The sequence below is a fragment of the Lepidochelys olivacea genome, assembly GCF_965140295.1.
Source record: "Lepidochelys olivacea isolate rLepOli2 genome assembly, chromosome: 5".
Taxonomy (NCBI): domain Eukaryota; kingdom Metazoa; phylum Chordata; order Testudines; family Cheloniidae; genus Lepidochelys; species Lepidochelys olivacea.
This window is the reverse complement of record NC_140415.1, coordinates 17,495,190-17,508,688: the sequence shown is the minus strand read 5'-3', so window position 1 is coordinate 17,508,688 and position 13,499 is coordinate 17,495,190.

The window sequence follows — 13,499 nt, the reverse complement described above, 5'->3', positions numbered from 1 at the left end:
GAGCCCCTGCCACACCCAGAGTCTCCTTTCAGGCAGTTACATTTTTTCAACATGAGCAAAAAACCCACAGACAATTCCTCAGCCACCCTGGGCTACAGATTTTCCCCTTTTCCCTTCTCTCGCTCCCTCCTGCATCAGTGCCTATTGCAGGATTCTCCAAGGGTCTGTTAATTGAGCACTACCTCCCAGGGTCTCCAGGAGGAGATCCCTTTTCCCACAGCAGGTTCCCACTGCTCACTTCCCAGGGGACTCTGACAGCTTCTCCCAGGGAACTTCCTGCTACTTCTGCTCCCACTACCCAGGCCTGTCTCCCTACTCCCAGAGATCAGGCAGTGAGAGCCCCACATCTGTCCCTGTCCTAACTGACTCTTAGGCATCACTCACCGAGGCAGCCCACTTGGGGCCCAGGTGCCTTCTCTTGTGGCCCAACTCCTGTCACAGGTGTACTGGCCTCTTCCCTCTTAAAGAGCCAATGCCACCCTGGGACATTCCCCCTGATACCCCAACTTCCCTCAGTCATCCTCAGCTGTATTAAGCCAACCTTTCCTGCTGAACATGAATACTTGACAGGAGGCAGCAATACTATCCTTTAGGGCTTATGCAATTAGTTTCCAGGACCAGATCTGGGGGAGAAGGGGTGGCTGTTTGTTTTTAACCTTCATGTACTAAATGGCTTGGTTCCTGTGTGAAGTATACATAGGCCTAAAGCCCAGCCAAATGTCAAACAAATCTGAGCATAGTTCTGAGCAAAACACCACAACTTAGAATCATAGAATCATAGAATATCAGGGTTGGAAGGGACCCCTGAAGGTCATCTAGTCCAACCCCCTGCTCGAAGCAGGACCAATTCCCAGTTAAATCATCCCAGCCAGGGCTTTGTCAAGCCTGACCTTAAAAACCTCTAAGGAAGGAGATTCTACCACCTCCCTAGGTAACACATTCCAGTGTTTCACCACCCTCTTAGTGAAAAAGTTTTTCCTAATATCCAATCTAAACCTCCCCTACTGCAACTTGAGACCATTACTCCTTGTTCTGTCATCTGCTACCATTGAGAACAGTCTAGAGCCATCCTCTTTGGAACCCCCTTTCAGGTAGTTGAAAGCAGCTATCAAATCCCCCCTCATTCTTCTCTTCTGCAGACTAAACAATCCCAGTTCCCTCAGCCTCTCCTCATAAGTCATGTGTTCTAGACCCCTAATCATTTTTGTTGCCCTTCGCTGGACTCTCTCCAATTTATCCACATCCTTCTTGTAGTGTGGGGCCCAAAACTGGACACAGTACTCCAGATGAGGCCTCACCAATGTCGAATAGAGGGGAACGATCACATCCCTCGATCTGCTCGCTATGCCCCTACTTATACATCCCAAAATGTCATTGGCCTTCTTGGCAACAAGGGCACACTGCTGACTCATATCCAGCTTCTCGTCCACTGTCACCCCTAGGTCCTTTCCCGCAGAACTGCTGCCTAGCCATTCGGTCCCTAGTCTGTAGCTGTGCATTGGATTCTTCCATCCTAAGTGCAGGACCCTGCACTTATCCTTATTGAACCTCATCAGATTGCTTTTGGCCCAATCCTCCAATTTGTCTAGGTCCTTCTGTATCCTATCCCTCCCCTCCAGCGTATCTACCACTCCTCCCAGTTTAGTATCATCCGCAAATTTGCTGAGAGTGCAATCCACACCATCCTCCAGATCATTTATGAAGATATTGAACAAAACCGGCCCCAGGACCGACCCTTGGGGCACTCCACTTGATACCGGCTGCCAACTAGACATGGAGCCATTGATCACTACCCGTTGAGCCCGACAATCTAGCCAGCTTTCTACCCACCTTATAGTGCATTCATCCAGCCCATACTTCCTGAACTTGCTGACAAGAATACTGTGGGAGACCGTGTCAAAAGCTTTGCTAAAGTCAAGAAACAATACATCCACTGCTTTCCCTTCATCCACAGATCCAGTCATCATAAAAGGCGATTAGATTAGTCAGGCATGACCTTCCCTTGGTGAATCCATGCTGGCTGTTCCTGATCACTTTCCTCTCATGCAAGTGCATCAGGATTGATTCTTTGAGGACCTGCTCCATGATTTTTCCAGGAACTGAGGTGAGGCTGACTGGCCTGTAGTTCCCAGGATCCTCCTTCTTCCCTTTTTTAAAGATTGGCACTACATTAGCCTTTTTCCAGTCATCCGGGACTTCCCCGGTTCGCCACGAGTTTTCAAAGGTAATGGCCAATGGCTCTGCAATCACAGCCGCCAATTCCTTCAGCACTCTCGGATGCAACTCGTCCGGCCCCATGGACTTGTGCACGTCCAGCTTTTCTAAATAGTCCCTAACCACCTCTATCTCCACAGAGGGCTGGCCATCTCTTCCCAATTTTGTGATGCCCAGCACAGCAGTCTGGGAGCTGACCTTGTTAGTGAAGACAGAGGCAAAAAAAGCATTGAGTACATTAGCTTTTTCCACATCCTCTGTCACTAGGTTGCCTCCCTCATTCAGTAAGGGGCCCACACTTTCCTTGGCTTTCTTCTTGTTGCCAACATACCTGAAGAAACCCTTCTTGTTACTCTTGACATCTCTTGCTAGCTGCAGCTCCAGGTGCGATTTGGCCCTCCTGATATCATTCCTACATGCCTGAGCAATATTTTTATACTCTTCCCTGGTCATATGTCCAACCTTACACTTCTTGTAAGCTTCTTTTTTATGTTTAAGATCCGCTAGGATTTCACCATTAAGCCAAGCTGGTCGCCTGCCATATTTACTATTCTTTCGACTCATTGAGATGGTTTGTCCCTGTAACCTCAACAAGGATTCCTTGAAATACAGCCAGCTCTCCTGGACTCCTTTCCCCTTCAAGTTAGTCCCCCAGGGGATCCTGGCCATCCGTTCCCTGAGGGAGTCGAAGTCTGCTTTCCTGAAGTCCAGGGTCCGTATCCTGCTGCTTACCTTTCTTCCCTGCGTCAGGATCCTGAACTCAACCAACTCATGGTCACTGCCTCCCAGATTCCCATCCACTTTTGCTTCCTCCACTAATTCTACCCAGTTTGTGAGCAGCAGGTCAAGAAAAGCGCCCCCCCTAGTTGGCTCCTCTAGCACTTGCGCCAGGAAATTGTCCCCTACACTTTCCAAAAACTTCCTGGATTGTCTATGCACCGCTGTATTGCTCTCCCAGCAGATATCAGGAAAATTAAAGTCACCCATGAGAATCAGGGCATGCGATCTAGTAGCTTCCATAAGCTGCCGGAAGAAAGCCTCATCTACCTCATCCCCCTGGTCCGGTGGTCTATAGCAGACTCCCACCACTACATCACTCTTGTAGTGTTTGCATCAAGTTCATGGGGGAAAAAAACCTGTGGTTTCTTGCCATTTGGGCCATATCATTGGCTACTTTTCTTAGGATGTTAAAACTCAAATTCAGACTTGTGGTGGGGTTCAAACAAGAGCTGGTTGAAAAAGTGGGCTGGGGGAAATTTTCTAATTTTTTTTCTTTTGTTTCTTTCTTAATTTGAGTTTGAATTTTTTCCCCAATTTTTATATTTTGGAAATTTCAGCAAGCTCTGTAGTTGTCCGAAACTGGGGGAACTTTTCAGTAAGAGTGTCAATACATTTCCCATTTTGTAAAAAAGTTTTAAGAGTCAAAATATTGTTGACATGTCGCTTGCCCAAGATCACAGAGGGAATCTGTGGTTGAGTTGAATGTTGAACTTAGGTCTCTGAAGTTCTAGTCCAGTGCCCTCACTGCTAGACCATCTTTCCTCCTCTTAAATTGGTGCATTTCAGCTGTCTGCAGCCGAATGGAATGTCCCGGCTGCTCCAAATCATTTCTGAAAACACTTATCCCATCCATTTGTGTAATGCTAGCAAAGAAGAGGTATTGTACTGTATCCAGTCCAGCGAGGAGTTTGCAAATTGCAGCTTCTTATTTTTCAGCTGTGTCCCTTGCTGTCACTTTGCAATAATTTGACCTCCAATTATTGGGCTAGAAAAATTGATTACGGACTGAGGTTGTGCAGCTTTGGGGAATTAAATTACTTAAAAGGGTTGAAATAATTGACTATAATCTGTCAACGACAAGAGCTATTTTGTTATTGAAGAGCATTATAGTCTCATTTCTGCAACAGAGTGTTCTCTACCAGTTTTTCCTGTGGTTTACTTTTGTTCCAGCTAGAATCATGAAATTTGTTCCAATCATGAAATTTCTTTATACTTTTACTTTTCACTCAACATTCAGAAATATTTACTATATAGTACATATAGACCTGACCAAGCCAACGTTTTGAGGACATAAGCCTCATATGTACCAATATCAGAATATTTAGATTTTTATATTATAAATATAGTATAATATCAAAGTCAAAATGATATAGATTCCAAGGCCAGATGGGACCATTGTGATCATTTTCAGGCCATAGAACTTCCCAAAAATAAATCCTAGAGCAGATCTTTTAGAAAAACATCCAATCTTGATTTTAAAAAAATTTCCACTGATGGAGAATCCATCCCAATCCTTTTTTCACCTTACACCCTTCCTATCTGGATTCTTTCTCTGGAAGGGGTGAACCAAAGTCCGAGACCCAAAGTTTGGGTGTGTGTTGTGTTTTTTAATTTGAATCCAGGACCAAATTTTTCAGCTGGTCCTAAATCTATAATGGGTACAACAAACCCATTGAAACACTTTGATGCGATTCTAAATCCAGATTCCGCTCAAAATTTTGCAATTCTACAATAAGGACAGGTTCTCTTAGATGTGGTAAAGCAGGTGGTTGCTCAAAACATCATATGGAAAACCAAATTCCACATCCCTGTAGTCTGCTTGACAAACACAGGATGCAGTGTAAAGTAACTCTAATAACAGTCAGCAGTGGCATTGTACAGTAGGCAACTAAGGCTAGGACTTTGAAGTGTGATTAGTGATTTTGGAAGCCTCGTTTTTTTGTTATTGAGCAATAGACCCCCTAAAAAAAAATCACACCCTTTTGAGGTATCTCAGGTTGAGAACATGAAAATCAGTAACCTTTGAACACCTTGGCTTTTCAAGTCCTTTTGTACACAGCAAAGTTTCCCTACTTCTATGTGAAGTGATGATAATGCGTGTGAAGATGATGTTGCTGCTGAAGAAGTTTGCACCAGCTCCACAGCTAATGCAAAGTCAGATTTGAAATAACCCCTACAAAGTCAACACCTCAGGATATAGGATCCATAGAGCCAAGTCTTGGTAAGACTACACAAAACCATTTGTACCATTAACACATAATTTATGTGTATAAGTACAGATTACAGCATGCAAGAAACACCATTTATAGACGAATGTCAAGTTTAGAAAGCTCACACCATAGTAAGCCACTGGTCAACAGGCTTCTCAATGACAGTGACTTCGCTTATCCTTATTATATAACGTAATGCCACAGGCACCAGGACAGAAGTCAGATCAACTTCTGTGTCTGCAAAGAATCTCCTTGCCATTTTTCTGCAGCATACATTAACAGAAGAAAAGCAAACTTATCTAGAGATGCAATTCAGTGTGTTTAGCTATCAACCAATATACATCATATAAAGAACACAGTCAAACAATAAGCTGAATATGTTACTATGCTTAAAAACAGCAAAACACTGCCCAAAGATGATCTGAAAAAAATCACTGTAATGAAGGCAGCATTTTCAGGATCAATGCAAAAATACAGTGGCCCCCACAGAGTAATATCTGATTATTTACAAACAACGTATTAAGGTATCCAGATATGGTCAGGTCAGCTCATCCACAGCTACGTGCCTGAAAGCATTTGGAAAAGCTTTTATTTCAATATTTAATTCAATCTGCTACCACTAACCCCACAAATAGGAATATAGGGACTACGGAGCAAAGGCTATACATGGTTCTAACATTTCCGAATCAGAAGTGGGATGCATCCCATACATTGAACAATTCTCACAGCTTGTGTGGTTTCAACAGGGAAGTGTCAGCTACAAACCATGATTCTCCTGCTGTGAAATAAAATCATGTTATTCATTCTCCCAAAGCTTTGATCAAGGATGTTGTAGGGTAGAGTTCCTTGTTAATATTTTACAATATCTTACTGGATTTGCATGACTCTGTCTTGGAAAACATCACTAGCGAGACAGTATCTCCCCACTTCAGCTGAACTTGGTAAAGCAGAAACACCACATCCCTTGTACAACTGAGACCGCAATAAGAGATATGTCTTCTGAGTCAGTCACCTTGAATCAGGTAATAGCACTCACAAGACTCCTTTGAGCATCAGTTAAGTGCCAACGAATTGGAACTAACAAATGCATAGGGAAGCATTCTGGTTTTAAAAATATCTGATACAGCTGCACTGGGAGATCCAGGTTTGAGGTTAACCTTGGGCTCCTGAACATCAAGATGACACAAGCTGGGAGCAAATGCACTGCTCACTCCTGAGTGTCCTTGACCAGCCATCTTAAACAGGTGTCACAGTCTGCAGGGAGAAGAACAGTCTTCACTGCTGTGTGGATTGGGTTCCAATATGCAGCAAAACCATTTCCATTTGATAGAAGATGAGGAAGGGAATAGGAAAAAGCTGCATTTCAAAATAAGTGGCTACTGTAAATCTCTTAAATATGAGACAAAATTTCCTATGAGGAGATGAGAGACAACCCCTCTTGGTATATTCCTTATCTAGCACCTGAGCTAAGCTCCTGCATAAATGTGAAGCAAAGAGCAACAACAATGCAACAGGAGAATAATACATTGGTTACAAAGTAATAACAAGGTGAACGGGACAATTAGCACTAGAGATTGCATAGCTCCACTGCTCTACACAACTCAAACACATACAGCCATAAACATGGTGACTTCCTGTGATGATGCACACTCACCTCTTGTGAGCGGACTCCTGTCAGGTGGGTGCAAACCTGCACCCTCTCTTTTTTCACTGTGCCCCCTGTCAGCTGTTAACCTCATCAGGTGTGTCTTCAGTGTCGGAACCCTCCGGCTAAGTCACACACTCAAACACATGAATGAACCCCTTCTAGGGTAACAAAAGTCCAACAGGACCTGTGACGGGGCATGCTTGCCCCTCACTGATCCTGCAGGGGTTAACTTCACCCTAAGAGCCACGCCCTCCTCAGCCCTGCTGGGCATGCTCCAGCTGGAAACCAGGTATAAAAGGGAGCAACTCGGCTCACTTGGGGCTGACTGCCAAGGAGGGAGGATGTACATTGCAGGCTCCAGCCTTCCTTGCTCCCCTGGTCCCTGCCAGGAACTGTCCTGCTTAGGCCCTGCAGTTCCTTTTAACTGGGCTTGCTGTGCTCTGATTGGCTGCTTCCTTGCAGCTCTTCTAGGCAGATCTTGAGAACCCACCTTTACTGCTCCTTTTCTGGTAGGACTGTGAGGCCCCCAGGAGAGGGCCTCAAAGATTCTGATACACCCCATCACATTTCCCTAGTCTGTGATCGTCATGAACAATCACTACCTCCAACAATGTGTGTGTGTTACTGTGTAGATGAGGATAACTTAGGAACTAGTTGTCCCTACAGATAACTCAAAAATCAATTTAGACCTGATGAGCAGAGATATCATTCTGCCTTATGATTTTTTTTCTAGATAAGCTGCAAAAATCCTACATTTCCCCGCTCAGCAACTTCTTCTACTATCATTAAAGTTGTGAAGGTCACACTTCTAACTCAGTGTGCTGAGCATCTGTCAATTCAGTGAGCTAACCATTCTTATTTTGCATATCTGGATATACAATTGTATATAAAGATACTGCCCCTAATGAGTCAAGGAGGCTGGCTAAAAATAAAACACTCTATAAGCCTCCTTTAGTGTAGAACCTAATTTAATCAACATAATGTAGACAGTTCCTTGTCAGAACAATGAATGTATTCAATAAGATCATTTCTTTCAGCAAAATCATGGTAATAACATCTCCATAGCCAGAATGCATTTATAGGGCTACATTCATAGGCCTCCGTTTATTTTCCAGGAATGACAAGTCAGCCTGGAAAGGGTTGCAGTAATACAAGTTGCCCATGAATGACCTCCGCTCCAATGGAGCAACAAGATGTAGACAGCACAGCCCCCAAAACAGATGGTGCTGGCAGGGGAGTGGGCACGGTTTGGGTACTTGGGGAACAGAATGATTCTGCTGCCCTCCCTAGTAGAAACCCTAAGAGCAGGAAAGTAGTGTAAATACCATCTTTCCTGCCCTAAAGCTGAATCTCTCTACATGTGAAGCAGGTCCTGCTAGCACAGGGGATTGCAGTTTGCACCACTGACTGAGATAAATTAGCCATAATTTCAGGGTAGGTATCTTGAAGGGTGCTGAACATCAGGTTGAGAATAGTTTTATCATACATTCTCTTGTGGCATATTCATTGTTCTGCATCCAATAGCTAATACATTATCTTTTCTCTAAGTGTGTGGCCTTGATTTAATTGAACACAGAACAAATGACAAGAAGAAAGCCATACCACTGTCATTTTGAGAATAATAATTCACAGCCACATCTGTCAGTCTCTTTTCCCTGTTTCATACTGCAAACTTCTGTGTAGTTCTTCTGCAACATTTCTAAAATCCACCTTTTCTTCTCCTGTCCTCTGCTTACATCCCATGCCTTGCCTTCATGATAACTGCAATCCTCTCCTCTCTGGCTTCCCATATCACTTCCTTTCTGTCTATCCACCTTCCCATTATTAAAACCATCTTCCTGGCCTGCTGGTGGGTCCATATAATTCTCCTCCTTTTCAAATCTATGCCCACTTTCTGCATCAATGGGGGATTTGATTATTAGAAATATAGATAGCTGGGTTTGTGATGACTGGGAAAATTGCATGGTGAATTGCCTGCCGGGTGCAAAAGTTGTGGACCTCTTAAGACATCTAGACAGCCTTATGTGCAATGTTGGGGAGTAGCAAGCAGTCACAGAACAAGTAGGTACCAGTGACATAGGGAACGATAGGAGAGAGGTCCCAGAGGCTAAATTTAGGCTGCTGGGAAGGAGATTAAAGTCCAGAACCTCCATGGTAGCATTCTCTGAAATGCTTCCAGCTCCATGTGGAGGGCCAGTTAGATAATCAGAACTGCAGGGTCTCAATGCATGGATGAGACAATGGTTTAGGGAGGAGGGTTTTAGGTTAATTGGAAACTGGAAAACCTTTTGGGAAAGGAGGAGATTATACAGGAAGGATGGGCTCCACTTATACCAAAACTGAACCTGATTGCTAGCACGTAAAATTAAAAAGGTCATAGATAAGTTTTTAAACTAAGGACTGAGTGAAAGCCAACAGATGTGGAGGAGCATGTGGTTCAGATAGAAACATTCCTTAGGGCAGGATCTATTAACAGGGATTCTCTATATCCTAGTAAAGAGGAGAGTATAGAAGTTGATAAAAAAGAGGTAGGAACGGAAGAGAAAGCCCCATTCAATTGCATCACATGAAGGCACACAACTAAATTTTGACAAATGTTATAGGTGCTTATATATAAATGCAAGAAGGCTAAATTCTAAGACAAGTGAACTTGAGTGCCTCTTGTTTCCTATCTTCTAACCATTTACTGATCCTCTTATCCCATGACTTCTTGGTTTGCTTAAGTACCTTTGGGGAGGGACCTTGTCAAAGTCTTTCTGAAAATCTAACTACACTGTATCCACTGGATCCCCCTTCTCCACGTTTGTTGATCCCCTCAAAGAATTCTAATAGATTGAGGCATGATTTCCCTTTACAATAGCCATGTTGATTCTTCCCCAACATATCGTGCCCATCTATGTATCTGGTAACTCTGTTCTTTACTATAGTTTTAACCAATTTGTCTGGTACAGAAGTAAGGCTTACTAGCCTGTAATTGCAGAAGGAGCAGCTCAACTATACTCACCTCTTGGATGAGATCATGTGCCTCTTAAGACTAAATCAAGAATTTCCTCTCCCCTTGTGGGTTCCAGGACTAGCTGCTCTCAGAATGGTGTCTAGAAATGTTATCTCTGCATCCCATTCTGAGGTGACATGTACCCAGTCAGTAAGGGAATAGTTGAAGTCCCCCATTTTTACTGAGTTTTCTATTTTTGTAGCCTCTCTAATCTCCCTGAGCATTTCGCAATCACTGTCACCATCCTGGTCAGGTGATCAGTAGATAGTCCCACTGCTATACTCTTATTATTCAAGCATGGAATTTGTATCCATAGAGTCTATGGTACAGTTTGATACATTTAAGATTTTAACTATATTTGTCTCTATTCTTTCTTTCATATCCAGTGTCACCTCCCCTTTTGCCCACCAGCATGACCTACTCTGTCATTCCTATATATTTTATAATCTGGTATTACCATGTCCCATTGATTAGGGGTTTGGAACAGCTTGCATATGAGGAGACATTTAAAAGACAGGGGCTGGTCAGCTTGGAAAAGAGACGATTAAGGGGGAATGACTTTCTATGAAATCATGAATGATGTGGAGACAAAGTTTTATTTACCCCTTCACATAAACACAAGACCCAGAAGTCACCCAATTAAATGAATAGCAGCAGGTTTAAAACAAACATAAGGAAGTGCATTGTGTGCAGAAGGACTTCCTTATGTTTATCAACCTCCGGAACTTGAATACAAATGCAAGAAATATGATGGTCAAATTATAACTGGGCTCAAAAAATTAGATAAGTTCATGGAGGATAGGTTCATCAATTGCTATTAACAAAGATGCTCAGGAATGCAACCCCATGGGCTGGTCATCCCTAAATCTGTGACTGACAAATGCTGGGACTCAATGACAGGGGATCCATCACCCAGTAATTGCCTTGTTCTGTTCATTCGCTCTGAAGCATCTGGCACCAGCTACTATGAGACAAGATACTGGTCTAGATGGACCATTGGTCTGACCCAGTATGGCCATTCTTATGTTCTCCTAATACTCTTCTCCAATGGGAAATAAGTAAAGACAACTCATTCAGGAAAATACTTATGTTGAGTCATTTCCAAAGGATCATATTTGGCTCAAAGTGACTACACAAGAGGCTGCACACCGTGTATTGACTAATGGCAAAGAGCTTAGAGATTCCTTTCCTTGTAAGAAGAAAAGGAGTACTTGTGGCACCTTAGAGACTAACAGATTTATTTGAGCATAAGCTTTCGTGAGCTACAGCTCACTTCATCGGATGCATTCAGCAGAAAAAATGCATCTGATGAAGTGAGCTGTAGCTCACAAAAGTTTATGCTCAAATAAATTTGTTAATCTCTAAGGTGCCACAAGTCCTCCTTTTCTTTTTGCGGATACAGACTAACACGGCTGCTACTCTGAAACTTTTCCTTGTAAGCTTTCTCCTGCACCCTTACATTAGATTTTTATCTGACCAACTTCAGATCATTAAGTTCCCACTAGCAGTGTAAGCTATGCCTGTGTGAAATAATTGACAGATATAGCTAAATTTTTCATCTTTTACAATCAATGGAAACAATTGTATAGAAAAATACACAATCGCATTTTAAGGACTGGGGGAAAAGGGAAAAAAATCCCGACTTACATATACAAAACTTAGATGTTTGGTCTTTCATCTTCATTTCCCTCTTAGTGAAGAATTCAACAATACAGGAGTTAAGAGAGTGCTTTTTCTAGGAATTTATTCCAGTAAGCCTCTTCTCCTGGCAATTTAGGAGTTGATGAGGCATTTAGACATATAAAACTATTATGATCTACACCTTTCACATTGATCAAGAGGTGTGCATTACTAGCTGTCCAAATATCCCTGGGGAATTATAGTTTTATATTAATATCTGAATACCTCTCTAATGGTGGAGTCATTTAGGATGAATAATCTGAAATATTCAGAAGTCACTATCACAGATGTTTTATGGCATATGAGACCTCAGCAATACCTTATTAAAGATGCTAGTAAATCAACATTATTGAAAGCATTGTGCAAACTTGAGTTATTTTCCGAAATGTCATGATGATAAGAGTTTCCATTAGCCAATGTTTAAGAAGACATGTGACAAGGCACAATAGATTAGGATAATGCCCTGTTAATGTTGTATGCAGTAATTTGAGACATTGCTGTGGTTGCATCCAAATCTGCTAGATGGTGCAAGGAAATGAAATGCAGCACAAGCCTGGTTTTTCCAGGGTTGGGCAAAAGAGATTTTTGGAAAGTGGAATTTGGGGGTGATTTTAGCTGTAAATGGACACAGTACGCAATGAATTTCACCTTTGTGCGGAGGATCCACAAATAGCCCCATTTAATTCCCAACGCCTAAGCACCACATAAGCTCAAGAAAGTTGTAACTACTGGTGACTCGCCTCCCTGTGTGAGCTGTAACATGATCCTAGACAGTTGGAGGCTAAATGGACATGGATCATTATCTCACAGGCCTTTGTACTGACACTAGTACGTGCTCAATATGGCCAAATTCTGTAGTCCCTACTTTGGTTTCAGTAGGAATTTTGCATATAATTAAAAGTCTGAGCAAGGTCTATGGGTCTTGGCCCATAGTGTGTACCCATAACACTCCCCTCTTCCCCCCCATTGCAAAGCAAATGTATAGTTACAAGGCAAGCTGTACATAAACTTTGTACCAATAAGATTCTAAAATAGCTATTTCATGCTGTTTTAAATTAAGCGATTTTTTGTACAACTGTTTTAATTGTTAAAAAAATCTACTTACAGGTTAAATATATATAAAGAAAAATCCTGTGTTCTTAGCAACAATATAAATAAAGATATCTCTGGCATCATCTAATATAGATATATTTATATTGTACTGAGTTCGGTGCCAATTCCTCTATCTAGTCATTTATTCCATAGTCACCACCATGGTAGCAGAATGCCAATGGGCAAAAGGGCCAAAGGGGGAAAACTCAGTGCACCCTGTAGTTAATATACAGCATGCAGTACACCCTGGTATAGTGGAAAGGTATTGCTATCACCCTGTCAAGTAGCTGTGAGAAGAAAATGAAGAGCATTTAAGAACACTATTGATTGGTGCTTGAAGCAGTCTAGTTCAAGCACTGCATGCTTTTGTTTATTGTGTTTTGTAAAAGGTTGGCTGGAGAATTCTGTAGCCGGTAGCACAACTGCATAAAGGAAAGTGGCATGCAATACACGTCTGCTAAAAAGGATAACCGCTATTTAAAGGCATTCCAAATTATGATCTAATACAATATTGACTTGTTGCTTATTCTAATACTTGAACCCAAATGTGTAGGTGATAGGGTCCATACATGTATGTGAATCTCAGGCCAGAGTTAAGGCAGGACTCAAACTGGTATGCAGTTTGCCTCACTTCACTGTGTACTGTCTTTCTCAACCCATAAAGATCCTTTCTCTTGGGTCAATAGAGTTGTTTAGACTAGTTGCTTTTTTGGTACCTTATCCCCACTGGACAAACGGAGAAACCTAAGAATAGTATTTAAGTGACTTTGCCAATGACAGAGATGGTGTCTATGCTGTAATAAAGGGTTGACACAGAGGAGTGAAGGTAAAAAGCTGTAAACTTTATTGCCTTGCCCCCGAGAAACAGGATGGGACAGAT